Source organism: Hyperolius riggenbachi, chromosome 10 (assembly GCF_040937935.1).
Source record: "Hyperolius riggenbachi isolate aHypRig1 chromosome 10, aHypRig1.pri, whole genome shotgun sequence".
Taxonomy (NCBI): Eukaryota; Metazoa; Chordata; class Amphibia; order Anura; family Hyperoliidae; genus Hyperolius; species Hyperolius riggenbachi.
Genome location: NC_090655.1, coordinates 130,899,545 through 130,920,725, shown reverse-complemented (window position 1 = coordinate 130,920,725; position 21,181 = coordinate 130,899,545). Strand labels below are relative to the sequence as shown.

General features: G+C 44.7%; 1 protein-coding gene across 8 annotated transcripts in view; it reads right to left on the bottom strand.

Moving 5' to 3' along the window:
• USP54 (ubiquitin specific peptidase 54) overlaps nt 1–21,181 on the bottom strand; it is a 230,889-nt gene that overhangs the window by 201,931 nt on the left and 7,777 nt on the right. The window contains exon 1 of one of the 8 annotated variants that reach the window (XM_068258055.1): nt 9,188–9,258. The exons of the other annotated variants lie outside the window; for them this stretch is intronic. The gene's annotated coding sequence lies outside the window, so the exon portion shown is untranslated. Of the gene's footprint in view, nt 1–9,187; nt 9,259–21,181 lie in introns of those variants that run through there. 8 annotated transcript variants of the gene reach the window in all.

The following is a 21,181-nucleotide window of genomic DNA, read 5'->3' as shown; positions in this document are numbered from 1 at the left end:
TGGAGTGGAGAAAGGGCTGAGTGTATCTGCAGTAAAAGTTCAAGTGTCAGCACTATCTGCATTAACAGGAAGTCGATGGGCAACACATTCGTTGATAACACAGTTCATTCAGGCAGTATTTAAGATGAGGCCTCCAAGAAAGCCGTTCTTCCCCAAATGGGACCTTTCTTTAGTTCTGGAGGTTCTATCATCACCTCCTTTTCATCCACTGGAGAATGTTTCATTGGAAAACCTAACATTAAAGACAGTCTTCCTGACAGCGATAGCTTCTGGGAAAAGAGTCTCAGATTTGCAAGCCTTGGGCTGTTCAAGCAACTTATTAGAGTTCTTCCCAGACAGAGTGGTCATCAGGCCCGTGCTGCAGTTTATTCCCAAGGTGTCTTCCTCCTTTCATGTAAATCAAGAGGTAGTGTTGCCTAATTTCCTTGCTGAAGGAATATGTCATCCCCTGGATGTGGGTCAGTCTATCAGGGCCTTCTTAAACGCCTCGGCATCTTTCAGGAATTCAGATCGCCTGTTTATAAACTATCAGGGTCCTAGGAAAGGCAGAGAGGTGTCAGCTAGATCCATCTCTTCTTGGTTGGTTAAGATCATTAAAAAATGCTATTCGTTGAAGGGTTTACCAGTGCCTAATGAGGTACAAGCACATTCGACCAGGGGCATGTCAGCCTCCTGGGCGTGTTTTTCAAAAGTATCTGTTGAGTCTATATGTAAAGCGGCCAGTTGGTCTTCTGTTCATACTTTCATGCATCATTACCATGTTGATCCTGCTTCTCTAACTCCAGTTGATTTTGGGAGAGCAGTTCTTGCAGTATAAATCAATAAATTTTGTATTTTTTGCAGAATTCCCTCCCTCTTGTGTGATTTGTTATATCCCATAGGTATGCCGCCATGTTTGGTCCAGGAAACCGGAAAATTGTATACTTACCTTCCGTAATTTTCCTTTCCTGGATCAAACGATGGCGGCATACGAATCCCTCCCTCTTGTCCATTCGAGGACTGATTTTCACCAGAATGGCTGGAGGGGGTGGGTTCTGAGCTTTTATTAAGTGAACTGTCCTATCAGGGTTCGGGGGCGGAGCCTATACCCATAGGTATGCCGCCATCGTTTGATCCAGGAAAGGAAAATTACGGAAGGTAAGTATACAATTTTCCGGTTTCTTCCCATATCACTAACAATAGGTAGTAAAAATCTGACTGGTTTTATAGCAAAGTAGCTCCACCATTGATTAAAATGTCAATTAAAAAAGTGGGTTGCTGCATTAAATTCAGCCTACCATAATCTCTAAAGATGCAAAATAGGGGAAAACCGCGAAAGCATGGCAGGATGCTGTGGGGGTTCGCTGAGAGGTTTTAATGTTATTTATTTAATGTTAATTGTTGTGCAATTATGATCTGTTTTTTAGTTTGGGCCTGCTTAAAAGGACTTTCAGACACCTCTTTGCTGTAGCACCTCTAAGTACACTGTAAATAAAGAATAGTATGGCATTCTTACCAGTTTGTTTGGATCCCTTCATAGGGGTTTTCTTTATGTGTAATCACATATACACACACACACACACACATTCTGCCATCGAGCCCTATTGCAGAGTATGCACTATATAAGGCATATTGCTCTTATGCTGTGATATTTAAAATTACTACTGCAAGCATTATTTGTGGAAAAGGCATGTTATGAAAGGTCATGAATGGGGGGGGGGGGGACAGTCACATAAAGGGGGATGGGGGGGGGGGAACGACGACACAGCTAGAGCATTCACAATTTGGAAATGTGAAAGAAGCCCTAAGGGCCCATATCCGCTGCACTTCGCAAGCGCACAGGGGATGCAATGGTTTTCTTCTGCACTTGTTCTGCAATTTTTGGTCAGATTGGAAAGAACCATTCAATTGCACCGAATGGCAATAACACCAAAAAAGCTGCAGGCAGTGTATTTTCCATTCAACAAGAGCCTTACCACAATGCAAGGAAATAGTAAAATGGTATCACCCTGATTTGCCTTAAAAACCTAGAGTCCTTGCAATCGCCAAAATTGTAAGCACCCTGAAAATTAGCACATGAAGTGAAAAAGGACCCAAAGATTTCTACTAACAACACTGGATTGCAGTATATAACACCAAATGAAACTCAACTGACACCTGAATTAAGAGGGATATCTAGGCTGCCAGTTATTTCCTTTTAAACAATGCAAGTTGCCTGGCTGGTCCTGCTGATCCTATTTATCTAATACTTTTAGCTATAGACCCTGAACAAGCATGCAGATCAGATGTTTCACTGAGTTTGTCTGGATTTACTGCATGGGTATTTCAGGAGTGTGAATCAGATACTACTGATGCCAGAGATCAACAGGACTGCCAGTGCCAGGCAACTGGTATTGTTAAAAAGACACTTGCAGTGAGAGGGATGTGGAGGGGGCATGTTTATTGACTTTTAAACAGGTTTGCCAGCTTTCTTGCTATCTTTAAGATTTCTAAGCAATATGAAGGATACTTGGAGCCTGAATACTTTGCTGTGATGCCAGATTTCAGTAACGCAGCACGCCGTGCAATGCGCAGGGACATGAACAAATCACTGTCACAAAGCACTGCTGCACGCATTTTTAACGTAATGCAGGGCTGTCCCATTCAGCATAGTTGAATAGGGCAGCACTGCAACGGAGAGCAACACAGTTGCCATGCGTCTTAATGGCCCATAATCACGGGCTACAAATGTCGCCGCAACACGTGGCGCGCGCGTGCTGCAGCGACAGGTCGCCCGTGAGTATGCGGTGTTGCCTGGGCGCCCACCCCGAACTGTCGCTCGCCGCTGATGTCGCCGGGCGATTGAACCGCTCAATCGCCTGGCGACAGTCGCCGCCGCAACTCCGCCGCAACTGTCGCTAGTCCGCGTGAGTACGCGGACTAGCGACAGCAACAAGATAAGTATCCATTGGGTTTCCGGCGGGGGGAGGCGCAACAGCGACAGCTTCCGCCGCATCAGTTGCCAGGTCCCTCCGCCGTGTGTATGCGGAGGGACCTGGCGACGAGCTGTCGCCGGCCTGTCGCGCACACGCTCACGTGTGCTGGCGACAGGCCAAAAAGTTGCCCGTGAGTATGGGCCATAATGCACAGCATTTCTGAGGAAACTGTAGTGTGTTCTGGCCCAAACGCCTCATTCACACTATAAGCTCTGCCGTGTGCATTTAAGCAGAACGTATGCTGTGCGACACGCAAGAATGCCAGAAGTGCATAGACAACACTTCTGACGTTCAGATCTTAAGTGCTGCACAGCACTGCCATACACTATCGCACTGCTGCACACATTTGTTAGTCAAGCCCAGTGCTGACCCACTCACTGTAGTGGGATCACCAGCGCAGTGTTCAGCGCCACAGATGGCGGTGGATCGTGCACGTTACGTTCCGATCACACAGCCATTCTACATTAATGTGAATGAGGCCTTAGGGATTGTTCACACTACAAGAGCTTTTCTAAGCACTCTGATTTTAAAAGCTCTAGCTAATGTAATGCTATGTGTGTTCACACTGGAGCGATGTGATTTTGTAAAAATCCCCCATAGCATTGCATTAGCAAAAACTTTTAAAATCTCTGACGTTTTAAATGTGAATCAGCCCTTAAAGTAAACCAGAGCTGTGCCTAAACGAAGATTTGATACTAACCCAGGGCTTCCTCCTGCTGTATAAACACGTCTGTGTCCCCCGCCGTCCTCCCACGCGCAGTAGGCCCAGACTGGACAAGTTACCGGGGGTGATCGCGGCTGAATGGCAGACTGCGGAGGAGGGCGTGGGACACAGATGTATTTATGCAGCAGGAGGAAGCCGAAGGTGAGTATCAAATCTTTGTTTAGCCACAGCTCTGGTTTACTTTAAAGGGAACCTTAACTGAGAGAGATATGGATGTTTCCTTTTAAACAATTCCAGTTGCCTGGCAGTCCTGCTGATCTATTTGGCTGCAGTAGTGGCTGAATCACAACCCTGAAACAAGCATGCAGCTAATCCAGTCTGACTTCAGTCAGAGCACCTGATCTGCATGCTTGTTGAGGGGCTGTGGCTGAAAGTATTAGGGTTTGTTTAGACTATGCGCGTTGCAGTGCGCAATTTGGCAGCGCGCATAGTGTGCGACACACAAGAACGGTAGAAGGGCATAGACAGCCCTTCTACTGTTCCCATCATATGCGCTGCATGCATTTTTGGGAATCGCAGCACAGATCCCATTCCCTGTAGTGAAGAGGATCTGCAGCGGAGCGCATAGTAGCGCAGATGGCGTGCAATCGTACGCGTTGCGTTCCGATCGCACAGCCATCTGCGCTGAATGATCTGAACGAGCCCTTAGAAACACAGGATCAGCAGAAGATTCAGGCAACTGGTATTATTTTAAAAGGAAAAATCCACATCTTCAGTTTAGGTTCCCTTTCAGCAGTGCAGTTAACTGATTTCCTCTCACAAACCACATTTTCAAGCAACTGACTACGCATTGGTTGTCCTGGAAAAACACAAAATGATGGAATACTGCTGCACACATTCACTGAAATAAAAGCTGTCTAGAGGAAGCCGTGTGGGAGACACAGCACAGCAACAGACAGTAACAAGTTAGTCATATTATAACACAGAGACAATTTACACATGCATCACTGAATCACTGCCTCACATTGCCTTCATTGATTGGGCCAACTGAAATAGAACTTAATGATCAATGAACAGAGCTGTCTGGCTGAATTAGAAAAAAAGTTCATTATTTACATAACATTGGCTCATGACATCACTCTGCATACTGTGTACAACCCAGACATCATTAGTGTAAGCAAATATAAAGGGCCAGTTCACAAAATATCCCTTACAAAAACACAAACAAATATATATATATATATATATATATATATATATATATATATATATATATATATATATATATATATATATATATATATATATATATATATATATATATATATATACATACACATACACACACACACACACACACCACGGCCCAGAAAATAATGTCCGTTTTCATTTCATTAAATAAAACAAGGAGATATTTATTTCATTTTAGACATATGGGGTTGATTCACTAAAGGGCCTTAATTGGTGTCAAAAGCGCACGTTGAGATTACTGGCATGTAGGCAATTAACATAATGACTTTTGCAAATTGCATAACGTGCTATATACATGCGCTACTTACAATGCTTGAGTAACATGCGCTATCTGCACAAATTAACATTAACGTTCTTTAGTAAATCAACCGCACTGTATCTTGTGAGATCACCTCCTTTTCCAGGGATATCACACTCCAGTCCTCAAACATTTTTGGCACAGCTCAAATTCATGGAGCTGAATCAGTAAGGCTGGTTTCACACCAGGACGTTGCGTTTTAGGGGACGTTATGGTCGCGTAACGTGACCTTAACGCAACGCCTGGTGCTCTCTAATGTGGATGTCAGAGTGAGCCGCGTTGTGCAGCTCACTCTGGCGTCCGTGATGCCGTGATGCGTACTCTTGGACGCATGCGGCATCACGTGGTCCCGCCCGGCCAATCGCCGCACAGAGCGGCAGCTCCAGGAAGTAAACACTGCAAGTCACTGAGTGTAGTGAATATTAATTAGCCATGTGCCTGGCCGCTCTCCGCTCCTCCCCAACATTACTGAGCATGTGCAAGCAGTCTAACGCGGCTCTGCCGCTTATAAAGTACTGAATGCAGTACGTTGTCTAATGGCGTAGCGTTACTATGTAACGCAACGTGGGCACTGTGAACAGCCCATTGATTTTTCATTGCTGTGCGGTGGGGTGCGTTACAGACTGCTCTAACGTTCGCCTGTAACGTCCCACTGTGAGGCCTCTTGCACACTGCACACGATTCCGATTCCGCTTTTTAATCAGTTTTTGCATCCGATTCAGATTCCGATTTGCAGTGTGCAGGGAGCAAACTGCAAATCAGAATCTGAATCGCATGTAAAAACTGATTAAAAAGCGGAATCTGAATCAGAATCGCGTGCAGTGTGCAAGAGGCCTTAAACCAGCCTAAAGGTGTGGTTCATCAAATATAGAACACATTTCTGTATTGCTCAGTCTATCCTAAACACTGGCATGGATATGGCCCTCGAGAACTGGAGATCAACACCTCCGATTTACACATTTATCATTAGTGATTGGCTTCCGAATAGCCCCACCGTTTGTAATTGTAATTTTTATTATGTCTTGCTGGCCACGGCAGAGGTGGGTTATTTATCCATGTCACCGCCTATAGCTGATGTGGTCCACGTCACACCCAGAAGGAGGAAGCATTAAGGTAGCCATACACTGGTCGATTTGCCATCAGGTTCGACCAACAGATAGATCCCTCTCTGATCGAATCTGATCAGAGAGGGATCGTATGGCTACCTTTACTGCAAACAGATTGTGAACCGATTTCAGCCTGAAACCGTTCACAATCTGTGGTGGTGGTGCTGCCGCCGCTCCCCCCCGCATGCATTACCTGCTCCGCCGGCGCGACTGCCCCCGGTCACCGCTGCTCAGTCTCTGGCACGCTTCACTTCTTCCTGCCCGGCAGGAAGTTTAAACAGTAGAGCGCCCTCTACTGTTTAAACTTCCTGCCGGGCAGGAGGAAGTGAAGCATGCCGGACCCGGAGACCAGACCAGAGCGGAGACGGAGCAGCGGTGACCGGGGGCAGTCGCGCCGGCGGAGCAGGTAATGTATGCGGGCTCTATTGCGTCGGGCACTCAAACGCCGCTAGCGGCGCGCTCCCTACCCACGGGCGATCGACGGTAATTTTCCGCACGGAGTGATCGACGGGATCGGACGCGATAGATCGAAATTTAGCGTGTAGCGGGAACGATGTGACAGCAGATTCGATCCCAGTGATCAAATCTGCTGTCGATCGGCGGGGAATCGGCCTAGTGTATGGCCAGCTTTAGAGTGATGTAGAACGCTAGTGAACGCGACGTGGACCGCACCAGCTATAGGGGGCGACATGGGTAAGTTAACCCATTTCTGCCGCAGCCAGCAAGACGTAATCAAAATAAGGATTACGAAAAGCTGAGCTATTCGGAAGCCCATCACTAACTATTGTACGTGTGTGTACGTGTGTGTGTGTGTGTGTGTGTGTGTGTGTGTGTGTGTGTGTGTGTGTGTGTGTGTGTGTGTGTGTGTCCTTTATATTAATGCTGTTGAGCAAGCAGATGTGTGTGTGTGTACGTCACCTTGTTATTAATGTTGATAAACAAGTAGATAATAGCGTTCTGCAGTCACTTGGTAAGCGTTGCAAGTTAAAAGCCAGAAAGAATACTGTGCGTGACAGATGAAAGCCGTGTGTGTGTGTGTGTGTGTGTGTGTGTGTGTGTGTGTGTGTGTGTGTGTGTGTGTGTGTGTGTGTGTGTGTGTGTGTGTGTGTGTGTGTGCGTGTGTGTTACAATCCTTTTTTTATTATTAGTAGTATATTAACTATAAATATTATCTATTGAATGAACATTATCATTATAGAAAGGAATTCCTCCAAATGTCATATCCTTGTGAAAGTGGTTACAGGGAGCGCGTTCAGGTAAATGTCATTCATGAACACACAGAGTTCATCCTGCTGCTTCTGTAACCATATAGCAGCTCATTCATGAAGGCAAAACAGAAAACAAAAGGAGCAAGAGTGGAGCAGTTGCCAAGAACAACTAATCAGAATTCTGCTTCTATGTAACAGTTGATTCTTGCTTTTTCTGGACAATGCTTCACTAATGCTTATTTTCTTAACAACTTTGATTAAAAAAAAAATTATAATGGCACCTCAATGACAAATTCTTGCACAGCTCAAGCAATGCAGACATACTGGTAAATGTGCAGCAAAAATCATGTCCGCAAAATAAGTAGTAAGCAATTCATCATTAGGAAAAAGTTCCTCAAATTGCATTACACAGCAGAATCTCGTTACTGTAAACTTGCCACCCACTTAACTCTAACCTGCCCCTAACAAAAACCCCTTAAAAGCTCACCGAGATCTGTGATGTGGGATATGTTTAGTTATCTATGTACTAAAAGTCCATAGGGGAGAGCAGTAGTGCATCATTTTGTAAGCTGACATCACCGCCTCAATTTCCAGGGAGAATTCCAGTAGTGCGATTTTGTGAAAAACGCTTGTGACTCTCCAAATCGCAAAGTATCAGGATTTTAAAGACGATTACCAGAGTAATCAAGATTTGCATCCATTAGTGTGATCGCTCCAAAATGCTGTATACAGCAAGCAATAATTCCAATTGTTCATACAAATAATTGTACTTAACGATCACTCAGCAAATTGTATTGCTAGTGGCCACCTTAAGACGATTGGAATTGCAGCAACATTTCAAACCAATGTGCTTCAATTCCCAGTGAAATGCAAACTATATTTTTTCAGCATTTGAGCTTGTAAGGAATTGGGTAAAAAAAAAAAATAATAAAAAAAAAATCACATGCCAATGGGTTTGCATTGGTGACGCCGCTTTTTGGTGTCAAAAGACCCTAACAGACATGGCAAGCGATCCTCTGCAGAGCCGGCCTTAAGCTCAACACACACCATACAATCTTGGTTGTACAGATTTACCAAATCTATGTAGTATAAGGGCCAACAGATTGAAAATACCTTGGATGATAGATTGTATAAGATCTTATACTACATGAAAGTGGTAAGATTGAACAACCTAGATTGTATGGTGTGTGTTGAGCCTTAGATGTACCAGCCAGAAAAATCAAAGATCAGGAAATGATATCAAGGCTCAAGCATATTCTTTGTTTTCATGACGGCATACATGTATTCCAGCATTCCTGTGCTCTCATTGGCTGATCCTGCTTTCTAATTTGCCATACAAATGATTCTGCTGAGAAACAGGATAAATGAACACAGCTTCAGATAGAACCCCAGCCCAGGACTGCAATCCCTGAGGCTGCAGCAAGTGACGGCTATGTGAATAATAAGGATGAGATCCCATAAAACGACAAAACACACAAACCATCCATTCGGTGCAGGCACCAATGAAAATGGACATGGCTACACCAGTTTCTTTTATATTCTGCCATTTCAAAGTCTCACCGTATTTCCTTCAGAAAGGTAACAGTCAACCAGAATAGAAGAGGGAAGATGTGAGAGAGGGAAAAAATAAATAAAAGATAAAGCAGGCTGTATTTATTAACACTGTCCACATATCACACACACAAAACATGTATACATACACATACATTGTCCTCTGTGAGTAGAATCTTTACAAACAGCTGCATTCTCCTTGTTCTACCCTAGACAACAGTGCAGCATCTACCTCGGGAATCTCTATTCAAAGTATTATCAGCACCACACAGAGCAATAGCAGTTATTACCTAAAATAGACAGCCAATAGCAAGCCACTGCTTTTTTCCCTTCCTATTTTATTAACCATAGCACTTCTGATCATGGCTGCCAGATACAGCCGTGCAGCAGCACCACCAGGCTGCCTCACCCGCACTGGCAGCTGAAGCTAACAGAGACAGAGTGCCGCCTATTCCTTTGCAGTAAGTGGGTCAGCAAAAGGCAATGTTGGAGAGGGCCTGTGATCACATGACAGCTTCACACAGGCCTCTGCAAAATAACACTCTTTACGCTGCCACTGAGGGCTGCATGATTTACACTGCCGTAGAGAAAGAGGATGCAAATCTATGGTAATAGCAGAAAAAGTCACCGCTTTTAAAGGAAAATAAAAAAAAATAAAAAAAAATAAAAACACACTAACCTGACGGATGTAGGACATAAGGGCTGATTCTGGCATCTGAATCACATTCAGGGGAGGACTGGCCCAGGGGGACGGGGGGCAATTGCCCCCCGGGCCGCCCAAATCTTAAGTAATTAGGGCCAGCCGCTGCTATACGCAGCGGCCGCAGACACACCACAAGTGACAGGTTCACAGTGGGGATCGCAACCTCGCACGATATTTCCCGGCAAGTTGAAGTATCCAATCAGAGAAGGGGCTGAGGCGGCCGGCCGTGGTGTGCCCTTGTGCGTGGCTGCACCTGCGGTGTATGTGAGCGGCACAAGGACATAAATAGCTTAGATCCTCTCCGGCCCGGTGGGTTGACCCTGCTTGACTCCGCCCCCCGCCTGGAGCCATTGCCGCCCGCAACGTGCTGTTGTGCCTGCGGTGTCATCGGAGTGAGCTGTCTCACTCTTCAGCTTTCTGTGCTGGGGGGGCTGGGGGCCTGGAGCTGCAGCTACGTGTGGCTGGCCTGGCTGGAGGAGTCGGACACAGTCCTCCCCTGTGCTGCTGTGCCTGAGGTGTCATCGGAGTGAGCTGTATCACTCTTCAGCTTTCTGTGCTGGGGGGGCTGGGGGCCTGGAGCTGCAGCTACGAGTGGCTGGCTGTCCTGGCTGGAGGAGTCGGACACTCGGGGGGGCTGAGAGTCGGAGATGCCACCTATAGCTGCCAGGCCCGGCCCTAGACTTTTTGTCGCCTGAGGCAATTTTCAAAGAAATCGCCGCCGCCCCCCCCCCCCAAGCCGTGGGTGTGGGGGGCTGCCTGAGCTGGAGGGGATAGCGGGCAGGAAGGGGGTATTGGGCCTAGCGGCGGGGAGGGGGGTCGGACCCCCCCCCTCCCTCGCCTGGGTCCCCCGTCCTCCGCTCCCCTCCATCTTTAAAAAGTTCCGTGCTGGCTGCAGCTATTTGTAAGAGGCAACGGGCGGGGATTACTCACCTCTTACTCGTTCCAGGCCAGCGTGCGCTCCACTGACGTCACCTACTGCGGCGTAGCAGGAGTGTACCTGCGCAGGCGCAGTAGTTCTGCGTCTGCACAGTACGTTCTGGTCCATGTGGCAGTGATTGACAGCGCCGCTCGCACAGGCGCAGTCGGCCTGACGTCATCGCCGGGGGCTGGGAGGCAGCGGCAGCGAACAGCTGACTGCAGAGCTGCGGCGAGGGACATGCTGGGAGCTTGGGGCTGGACGAGCCCTGGGTAAGTAGCACTTATTTTCATAAAAGAAAAAAAGCCTGATAACTCCTTTAAGGTTAGGCATCAGACACAGACAGGTAGATTGTGTGGAGAAATGGGGTTAGTCATCAGGTACATAGTGTGTGTGTGTGTGTGTGTGTGTGTGTGTGTGTGTGTGTGTGTGTGTGTCTCTGTGTGTGTCTGTGTGTGTGTGTCTGTGGCTGGGGCTGTTAGTCATCACAATTTGAAGATTTGCACACAAGAAAGATATGGCTTTGGGCTGGGGATGCCGTTAAAACGGGCCTCTAGTTTGTGTTGTCCCCCCAGGCCAAAAGGTCCCAGTCCTCCCCTGATCACATTCAACACAAATCAAATACAAGCCCATCTGAACTATGACTCATGTAACAGCTTACCCTGCTGCAGATAAGTGTGACACTGTTATTTGTACTACTATCTGCTAAATAACTGCAATTGCTTCATAGCATAACATGCACGGCAATCATGAGCACTTCCGCACCAGCTATAGGGGGCGACATGGGTAAGTTAACCCATTTCTGCCGCAGCCAGCAAGACGTAATCAAAATAAGGATTACGAAAAGCTGAGCTATTCGGAAGCCCATCACTAACTATCATACGTGTGTGTGTGTGTGTGTGTGTGTGTGTGTGTGTGTGTGTGTGTGTGTGTGTGTGTGTGTGTGTGTGTGTGTGTGTGTGTGTGTGTGTGTGTGTGTGTGTGTGTGTGTGTGTGTGTGTGTGTGTGTGTGTGTGTGTGTGCATATGCTGAAAGCCTTGGACACATTCTAGAATCTAGATAACCTCTGAGCCAAGCATGCTGCCTTCCCATCCAGAGGAGCGCACCAGTGACAACAACATGCTGCCTTCCCATGCAGAGGAGCGCCCCAGTGACAACATGCTGCCTTCCCAACCAGAGGAGCGCACCAGTGACCGCACGCTGCCTTCCCAGGCAGAGGAGCGCACCAGTGACAACATGCTGCCTTCCCATCCAGAGAAGCGCACCAGTGACAACATGCTGCCTTCCCATCCAGAGAAGCGCACCAGTGACAACATGCTGCCTTCCCACCCAGAGGAGCGCACCAGTGACCGCACACTGCTTTCCCATCCAGAGGAGAGCACCAGTGACAGCACACTGCCTTCCCATACAGAGGAGCGCACCAGTGACAGCATACTGCCTTCCCATCCAGAGGAGCGCGCCAGTGACAACAACATGCTGCCTTCCCAACCAGAGGAGCGCACCAGTGACCGCACGCTGCCTTCCCAGGCAGAGGAGCGCACCAGTGACAACATGCTGCCTTCCCATCCAGAGGAGCGCACCGGTGACAACATGCTGCCTTCCCATCCAAAGGAGAGCACCAGTGACACGGTTTCTGGTTGATACATTGTCCGTTTGAGACTGGTCAGTAATTAAGTGTAACTGTCGGGCATAAAATAAAAAAATCAATTCTTTATTTTTATCTGGTAAACAAGTAATAAGGATGCTAACCAGGTAATCCAAAAGTTAAAATCCCTATTACTTTTCTTCTTGATAAAATGATCATTCCCCATTTTACCTGACTCTTATTTGGTACACACAAAATTTGGTTTGCAAAAAGGAAGTTGCAGGGCATGCTGGGTTGTCCTTTTTTGCTTCTCTACTTCCGCCCCAGAGATAACTAATGCAGCCTGATTGGCTGAAGCCTCTTTCCCTCATGTTTTCCCCTCCCACACCTCTGTTACTCTCTGATTGGCCAATATTTCTCATGCTGAGACAATGCACTTTCTATAGCGGAGGGCGGGCAGTGCATACACAATCAGGCAGAGGAGAGTAAGGCAGGAAAAGACATCAGGATTAGCTTCAAAATAACCACACTTAAAATGGGAAATGCTAAGAAGGATTTTCTCCTTTTTTTTACTGTAGAAAAATCACTAAAATCAAAACATGGACAGTGCAATACATATGTTATGTAAGTAGAGCAAGTATTTATCTACTTGTATATGTGGATGGGGGAGGGGGTTCTGAGATAGTATAGCTGACAGCGCCTCTTTAAAAGCTATAAAGTAATTTGGCTTGCAACTTCAAAGGTTTTAAAATTTTGTGATTGAGTTTGACACTCCTGCCTTAGACATTCAATGTGATTAGTCTTGTAGTTAGAGTATGCAGTGTCCTCATACCTAAATCAAGAGATTTTGAAGCCTTCCCTATGCAAGTCTGGAGCGGATTTGAAAATATAAAGAAACAAGACAGTATTCCATGGTTTGGGAGAACATCTACAAGTGGAAGGGAGTTGAAACAACTGGCAATGTGCCCGGACCAGGCTGTTCCAACAAGCTGAGGCCAAGAGCAGGATGAAAGATGCCGAAATACATTTCTAAGAACTTCACCATGTAACCTCACCCAACTACAGATGTCAAACTCCTACCTCTAACATTAGAAAAAAGCTGCACAAATATGGTGTACCTGAGACGTGTGTCAGGAGGAAACCTGTGCCATCCACAAAGAACACAAGGGAACGAGGACAGTTTGCTCATGAATACCTCTGCAAGAACAGGGAGAAGGAAGCGCCCAACAGGATACAATAATTAAACAGCTTACCTAAAGGATGACCACTATAAATGGTTCAAATATTTTTATTGCACTCAGGCGTTTTGTGGGCTAAATCCCACTTCCTCAGTGCCAATACCAATCTTATAGCTATCTTTGAGCACTCTTGAGTAAGTCCACCCAGGACAGGCTGAAAAAGAAAGAAACAAAAGAAAGGAACTGCATTTTCTAGATTCGTCCAGATCAAAGCCTGAACCTAAACGTTTCTTTGGGATGCTGTGAGGCGATTTGAAATGGGCAGTGTATCCAGGAAACCCCTCAAATACTACACAGCTGAAAAAAAAAATCTACAAAGAGGAGTGGAAAATTTTCTCTGAGTCAGTCAGCGTCAGAGTCTGGTGCATGCCAAGGGCGTACTTGCTTTTCCATAGCAGAAGACTTTACAGAATTTTTGGTTAATTAAACTGCAGAATCAGATTTCATAGTTTGGGGGTTTTTTTCATCTGTTATATCACCTTTATCTTTACACATTGTTTTGTATAACATACAATTCTGGTATAACCATATAAAAAAAAACTTAATGTCACAAGCCAAACCTAAATAGCACAAATCAATTCCACACCTAAGGAGCACAAATCAATGTAGATTATTAAATAACGACTTCAGTTTATTAATTTGATCTCTCAATAAAACATCTCCACACCACCTGCTTGTGGTAACCAAAACAAGTACAGCTGGGGTATTTAAAGAGTCATGCTGCCAACATATCTGAATGAACCCTTATGCTGGAAATACACGGTTCGTTTTTTGCCTTCGTTTAAACCTTCGTTTCGATTGTGCCTTTTGTCCTTTTCGTTCCCGAAATAATCGGTCATACGGTTAATATCACCACCCACGGTTTCGGTTTTTTTTTCGATTCTGATGGTTTCGTTTTTCCAATGATCGAAGGCTGCAAAGAAACGAAACGAAAATCCCTTTTTACAGGGACGGACTAGCATAAACGAATATATAATCGATCTGAACAGCCATCAAGCCTACCAATGGCTCGATTAGATGGATAAAGAGAGATAATATCAAACATGTTCGATCACTAGTCGTTCGTTTTTGGGGTCTATTAATCGAAACTATAATGAGATTATGACTATTTTCACATACGTTTTCAACACTCGATTCGTTTATCGAACGAATCGAAGGTTTAAACGAAGGCAAAAACGAACCGTGTATTCCCAGCATTAGATCAGCAGAAGTTTCATAGTAAAATGGTTCATGTCTTTTACATGGATCTAAACCAATTATTCATTCTGAACCAAAAAACAACTCCTAAAAACATTAAAAAAATTGAATTATTCCAGCCCAAACTCAAAAAACAATATTACTTGGTTACCTATTGAAACTGTTTATGCAGCAGAAAAGACAGACTGCAGCATGGCCATCTGCATCTAGTTCTGTGAACAAGAGAGCATATACATTTTAAATATGTGTTAGATTTTGACACAGATGGCTCATTTTGGCATGGCACGACAGGAACAGGCACTTTTCACAGTTTACCAGTGCTGGGAAACAGCAAACATATTGTTACCCTGTGAATGTTTTGTCTGCGCTTTATGCTGTTTTACAAATAAATCATGAGATAAATTACACTTACTACACTCTTACCAGAACAACAAACTGTTAATGCTAAATACAGACCAAGCAGTCCAGGCATAGCTGGAGAGCGATTCCTTTTACCTGCCTAAACTGCTAACATACAAAAGTGACTGATGGTTCAGTGACTGTAATCATTTATTCCAGAAATAAATTATTATTCATTTTATTGTGTGTTTATATATCGCTGACATCTTCTGCAGCCCTGTCCAGAGTATTTACACCTGTCCCTCAGAGGAGTTTCCAATCTAATCCCTGGCATAGTCTAATGCTGGGAATACACGGTTCGTTTTTGCCTTCGTTTAAACCTTCGATTCGTTCGGTAAACGAATCGAGTGTTGAAAACGTATGTGAAAATAGTCATAATCTCATTATAGTTTCGATTAATAGACCCCAAAAACGAACGACTAGTGATCGAACATGTTTGATATTATCTCTCTTTATCCATCTAATCGAGCCATTGGTAGGCTTGATGGCTGTTCAGATCGATTATATATTCGTTTATGCTAGTCCGTCCCTGTAAAAAGGGATTTTCGTTTCGTTTCTTTGCAGCCTTCGATCATTGGAAAAACGAAACCATCAGAATCGGAAAAAAAAACGAAACCGTGGGTGGTGATATTAACCGTATGACTGATTATTTCGGGATCGAAAAGGACAAAAGGCACAATCGAAACGAAGGTTTAAACGAAGGCAAAAACGAACCGTGTATTCCCAGCATAAAGGTGGCCGTTAATGATAACATTTTGAAAACACCTCGAATTTGTGAGGCAGCAGGGTGAGCCATCACTCGGCTCACCCTGAGCCAAAAAGCCCCACATTAAAATGCCACGTATGCACCAGATGGTGTTATGGTTTTATACCCGATTTAAAATGAGCCTGAGCTGAGAGACCTATGGAAGCGGTCATATATATTTCCTTCTAAACAATACCATTTACCTGGCAGTGCTGCTGGTCTTTCTCGTCAGTGGGTCTAAATCACATGCCTGAAATAAGCATGCATCTGATCTGCATGCTCGTTCAGGGTCTGTGGGTTAAAGTATTAGAGGCAGAGGATCAGCAGAATAGCAAGGCAATGTGCATTATTTAAAAGGAAAGAAACATGTCAGCCTCCGTATCCCTCTCACCTTGGGTTTCCTGTAAGAAAGGATTTTTTCATACCTATAATCGGACCTTGCTCCAGGGCCTGGGCCACAGGGTCCTGCACTAACCGTGGGTGGAAGTTGAGTGGATACATGTTTTGTTACCAATACGCCACTACACCTTGGGTCTGGATCTTTCAAATGATTGGTCGCTATTAAGCCTAGTACACACACTCAATATCATCCGATGGGTAATGGGATACATTTCTCAGGTGAAATTGCAGGGCTGAGGCTGCTTGAAAAAGGAGCAACGTGCTCCATTTATATTTTTAAGGGGGGGGGGGGGGAGGTTGGAGCAGCACTGTCATGACATCAGGTTGCGGGCGGGATAAGTGGGGAGAACAATGCTACCGGCCATGGCTTGGCCAAAGTGATCCGCCAGGGTGCTATATACATTAGCCAAGTTTATCTGCTTTGAACTGCAAATGCACCACCGACTGACTAGGATTATATAATCCCTTCATCATCACCTAGATAGCTGCGAACCTCCCATCTAACAGAAGACAAGCTACAGTAATTGTAGGCCAGGTTTGCAGGATGAGTTACCCAGGGACTGGATATCACTGGATACATACATAGAAATAACTGTATGTATGCAATATGCGAGTGGTAGGCTTGCAGTGGATGACTATGAAAAAGGTCTATATTACCACAAAGTTAGGCAATCCATTGGAATTAAATCCTGAAATAATTGTTGTGGCAAGTTTTATACTATGACAAACAATGTGTAGACTATGCGCGTTCCTAGACGTTTTCAGGGAACGTGTCTGGGTACCAAAAACGCATAGGAACGGCTCCTAATGCTTTTGAATGGGCTAGTTCACATGTATGCGTCTGAGACGCATACGTTTCTCATCCGCATTGCTGCACGCAGTTCTGTGCGTTACGCATAGAAACGGACGCAATGAAAGTCTATGGACGCGTATCAAAAACGCGTACTATTGCGTTTTTAGCGTCCGTTTTCCTCTGCGGTTCCCATAATAATTTTTTTTCCCATGGGTCACGTGTGTGTGCAAAACGCAATAGAATACGCATTAGAACGCAAGAAAAACACATGCGTTTTTCAACTTGCGTTTCTTTGATTTTAAACGCATTCTTCATACGCAGATAGTCTGAACAGGCCCTGTCACCGTTTAGAAATACACACCATCTTTTTGTTTCCATACAAGAAACTTATGTAAAAAACAAACGTTAGTCCTCACCAAACACATCTATTCGTGTTCTATTTTTAAGTCTTGACATCCATACAACTTACAAAATAAACTGACTAAGCCACAGCACTTATTTTCCATTAATCCCTGCCAGCTAAAATACTATGTGGGCTGAAGCTTAAAAACACATAGCATTTATGAATTCTATAACACTCACTTGCAAGTGATCCAATGGGTAATTTCCCAGATTAAGTCACACCAACATCTGGATGGACACCTACACACATTCTGTACAGCAAACCATGTGGATGTGCTAAACAGTTTGTCCCCATGTGTGCCAGGGATGGGTCATATTCATACACACAACACACTGACTGAAGGCGGTATCACATGCAATTTTACATATTAGACAGGATAGTCTATCTCCAAAGATGAAAACGCAGAATGTTCTGACAACAGCATTCAGCACTCTTCCCCCCAAACAAAATCCACACCATAATTCAGTACCAACCTTGGTATAAAGCTGCATACACACATACAAAGAATGTCGCCTACAGGAATCGAGACCTGATCATTCAAGTGACAGTTTTAGGCTGAGTGCTATACAGACATGTTCTATTGATATGGACAATGGATGGCTACCAGTGGGAAGGGTAAAGAGGAAAATACGCTGGGCCAAATGATCCAGCACTCCGGATCTCTCCTCAACACATAGGGGAGGCTCTACACATGCTGGATTCTCAGCAGAGGTGGGCCTGACCAGACACTACAGTGTTCTCCCCAGGCTCTTTTAGCCAGATGCTCCACCCAGCTAGTTTTGATGAGCACCCGGCTGTCATCGGCTCATCTCCTCTGCTGTAAGCAGATTTGTGCAGAAAAGCAACGGCCATGTAGTCTCATCTTGCCCCACCCGGCTACTTTTTCATGCCACCCAGCTGGAAAAAAAATTCTGGGGAGAACACTGCACTATAAGAGTTACCTGGGCATGCTGCTAGTGCCCTATTTTTGCATAGTTTCAATTATTAGTTCTGTAATGATGCCTTTAATTTATTAATTTTTAGAGTGCCAACATATTCTGTGGCACTGATAACTCCGGTCCTGCTACAGGTTTACTCTAAAGCTTAAAGAGAATCTGTATTGTTAAAATCGCACAAAAGTAAACATACCAGTGCGTTAGGGGACATCTCCTATTACCCTCTGACACAATTTCGCCGCTCCTCGCCGCATTAAAAGTGGTTAAAAACAGTTTTAAAAAGTTTGTTTATAAACAAACAAAATTGCCACCAAAACAGGAAGTAGGTTGATGTACAGTATGTCTACACATAGAAAATACATCCATATACAAGCAGGCTGTATACAGCATTCCTTTTGAATCTCAAGAGATCATTTGTGTGTTTCTTTCCCCCTGCATCTCTCATGCACTGAAGTTTCAGGCTGCTCTTTTCTTCCTGCAAACAGCTTTGCCCTTGTCTGTAATTCTTCAGTATGTGAAAGCCCAGCCAGCTCAGAGGACGATTTATCCAGCTTGTAAAAGATGAGAGAAGAGAGAAGCTGCTCTAATCCTAAATAACACACAGGCAGTGTGCATAGAGAGGCCTGGAAGGGGGAGTTTTTAGCAGAACCACAACACAGTGTTCTCCCCAGCATCAAATAGGTGGGTGCTCCGCCCGGGTAAGTTGGGCGCCCGCCCGGCTGCCATCTCGCGCTGGGCAGTCATCTTGCACCTGGCTTTTATGCACGTGGGTAAGCTGCTGATCTTCTTTCACTCTGCTTTTGGCTGTCGCCTTCATTTTGCTAGTGTTATTTATCACTCTGTGGGAGTGTAGGTTGCCCTATAGAAGTTTTCCTTGTGCGCTGATCTCGGTTTTGTTATTTAGCACTGGATTGCGTTGGAGGTCTGATCAGCTTACCCAGCATTTTGTAACACAGCTGCTAATAACCAACAACACTTATTTATTTGCTTTTTTTTTAAGCTATCTCTCGGTGCTGCGGTGTGCTTTGTGTTGGCCAATATGGTGTGCACCTTAACTGCAAAACAAAATTTTCTGAATGATGATCAGGCTTGTGATTAATTGTGGTCTTTTTTTTCTTTCTGATAGATCATTCTTAGTGATAGGTTAGTTTACTCCTGCACATATCCCCCATATATTGGGCATTATCATCTGACCTTCTGGTATATGTTTTTTTTTATTTTCTTATAATGTCAGCCTGTCCGCTAACTCTGGCAGTTACTCTGTGCTGTGAAAACTGTCCAGCAAAAGTCTGTGCAAAGTGGTCCATTGCACAAACTAAAGAATGAACTCTTGAGCCAGTGTAGAGACTACAAGGTATGCACACTATGAGATATGCAATACCCCTTGACCCGCCACATCCCCCCCACCCCCGACCACCCTTACTTTTCTCTCAGCAGCATTAACATCTGACATGCAACAAACATTCCTGTGTGGAGCACAGCAATAACCCCCATAACCACCAAATTTCCCCGTCTCGCACCACCCGGCTACTTTTCCATGCCACCCGGCTGGCGAAAAATTCTGGGGAGAACACTGAGAACCACAACACTGAAGAACTTGGCAGCCTTCCAGACACAGGCCGACAAGTCTGACAGGGGAAAGATACATTGATTTATTACAGAGACTGTGATAGTAGAAAGTGCTGCAGTAAGCCAGAACAGATTAGAATAGCTTTTGGAACTTGTAGGATGATAAAAAACAGGATGCAATTTTTGTTACGGAGTCTCTTTAATGCAAGCACACAACAAATTCTATAGCTGTGCTTCACTCTTTAATAATACCAGCAAATAGCAACCACATATTTATATCGGTGTGGCATTAAATGCAATTTCTAAAAATGTCTTAACATTTTGCTTTTGCTCTGATAAAGAATCTGCCCCTTCCTGCTCAATGTTTGCAGTGCCTGCTTAGCTTATTATGCAAACCTCCTCATCGTTACAACATTAAGTAAGTTCTCCTCAGTTTCCTGTTATGCATGAAAACTATACTGTCTACTTCCTCTTGAAATCAAAAACCTGAATTTGGAAGATTAGGAGGGCTATAAATATTCCATCAAAGATGGTTTCCTAAATGTCATGTTGAACGTTGTCAAAAATCGACTAAAATTTGATTGGACATTTTGAAGGAATGGGTTTCAACAAGATGAATTAAATCTTTACACTAACCCTACTTGCTGGAAGCTGCTGCATCATGCACCGCCCGCTCATGCCTCCTCCCCTCTCCACCAATTAGTATATGCTGCTTGTGCCTGTGTAGCACTTTTGCCCCTAACTATCACCCTAGTGATCACGCACAATAATTCAGGTGACTAATTGTGCCTTGTACACACAGTATTCGTGCTTCTCTTATCTCACTTATTATCCAATTGTGACTCTGCATCTAGACACACAAAGTAAGCTGAAGCTGGGAAGAAAGCTTTATATTCATGTCAGGAAAGCAGACTTAAAATAGCAATGCCAGCTGGCAATGCTGACGTGCACCATGGACTGGTGTGAAATGTGATTTTACTGATAGCTCTGCTTTGCATGGAAAACTAGTTTGAAATTAGGGAGATGAAACAACAACCGCAAAGTACAAAACACACACAGAGCAGTAGTAAAGGAATACAATCAAAGCTGCCAGGAGGGGATGAAATCCAACAGAAAGTCACACAATGTTACAGAGCAGAACAATGGCAAATGTTTTCTCCTGAAACTGAGGAAATGTGAAGAGTTGGGGGAAGGGGTCCTGTTTTGCTACCAACAAGACGTCCTATTGCCTGTGGAACCCCCTTAAGTACTACTCCTACCTTCTATC